The following is a 1711-nucleotide window of genomic DNA, read 5'->3' on the forward strand; positions in this document are numbered from 1 at the left end:
ATTTCTGGGGTTTAAACTGTCTGGAGGCTGGGAGAAGATTTACATCTCCAAAAGAGGAGTAGAATTTACAATGGAAAGTTTTCTCAGAGAAGGGTGGTCAGGAAGAAACCTGTCTAAAGTTCAGTCAAGCTGAAGGGACCATTAAGGCCATCCTGGTCAGATGGTAGGGATAGTTTGAGAACGCAATAGAAAAATTAAGGAAAACAATGGGGGCTAAGGAGAGAAGTAGACTCATTTGTTTTTTTTTCTCATACACTGTAAAATACAATAGATGGAGAAGGAATGGGTCCTATCTTCAGGAGGTTTGCTTATTGTAGGGACTATGATACACACACACACACACACACCAGTAACTTTACAATAGGGTAAAATGGAAAACAAACTCTTTCAAAAAATGTTATAGAAGCTAAAGAGATAATGGTTTTCAAGATGGTTTCATAAAGGTGAGTTTTGATTTTGAAATGGAACTATGGTGTTTGAGTCTAAGTTTGTTGTCTTGCCAAACCAAAGAATGGATTCCTGGACAAAAACAGTTAGGGGAAGCAAAGTTTATTGAGAGAAGCCAGTCCTGGAAAAGTTGCAGCTGGGGATCCAAAACCAGGCTAGTGTCCAGAGCTTCTGTAACTGGACAGTCAATGGGTCTGTGCTGCCTGTCACTACTTGAGCCAATTAAGCAGAGACAGGGTTGAATCAAATGCGACCATTTATTCCAATACTGCCAGCTGTATGGGAGAGCAGCAGCCTTCATAAACCAGCTGCTTATATAGGGTCGGACGAGGATTACAGGGGGAAGTAGGGATTACAGGGAAGGGGAAGTAGAAGGCTGGGGTGGGACTCCATTGTTTAGGCAACAAGATTGTGAATCTTTCCATGATAATAGGCAGGTCTTGAATGAGAATGGACCATATTCCAAGGTTGACTCCCAGGTCCTGGGGGCATACAACTCCCAGCCAGGTCAGAATGTCCTTTCTTTAACCAACACAAGGCAATCATGGTTAATCGAGCATGATTAATATTTCTCATAACCATAGCTAGTCCCCAATATTCTATTTTTGGCCCTAACCCTTCTATTCCATGTTGCAGTTGGGTGTAGTTCAGTATCCAAGCTAATTAAAGTCCATGAGTCCATGTGTGGAATTTCACATGTTCATAAGCCACATGGATGCAGGGAGCACATCCTGTGGAACCCAGTGTGAGCCACAGAGAGAGAGAGAAAGTGAGGGAGGGAGAGAGAGAGAGAAGAGGAAGATCATGCTTTTTGTTTAGGGCTTAGATACAGCTTTGTTATAGTAATAAGTTTAGATAGTATAAGTTAGCATAAGCAAATTCCACTATTTTTTTATTATTAGAGTGAATTTTAACTTTACTTAGAAGAGGAACTTAATTTGTGTGTGTGTGTGTGTGTGTGTGTGACCCTGATAAGTACCTTGTAACTCCCTGCATGTGCACTCCTGACAAATAGCTGGTAACTCCCTGCATGTGTATCCTGATAAGCCCAGAAGGCCACCAGAGCACACTGATATGAGACACTGAAGAAGCCCACCCATCGGGTATAAAAGAAGCACTCTCACACCAGCAGTCAGATGCCTGTCTGCCCTCCACAGACAAGACGTTCTCCTTGCCCCTGGAAACTGCCGTTCCTGCTCTGCTTCTGAGCCCAGACTCTTAGAAGCCTCTCTTTGTGTCAAGAGACTGCGCTCCTGCCGCGGGG

The sequence above is a fragment of the Myotis davidii genome, unplaced genomic scaffold (genome assembly GCF_000327345.1).
Source record: "Myotis davidii unplaced genomic scaffold, ASM32734v1 scaffold42, whole genome shotgun sequence".
Taxonomy (NCBI): domain Eukaryota; kingdom Metazoa; phylum Chordata; class Mammalia; order Chiroptera; family Vespertilionidae; genus Myotis; species Myotis davidii.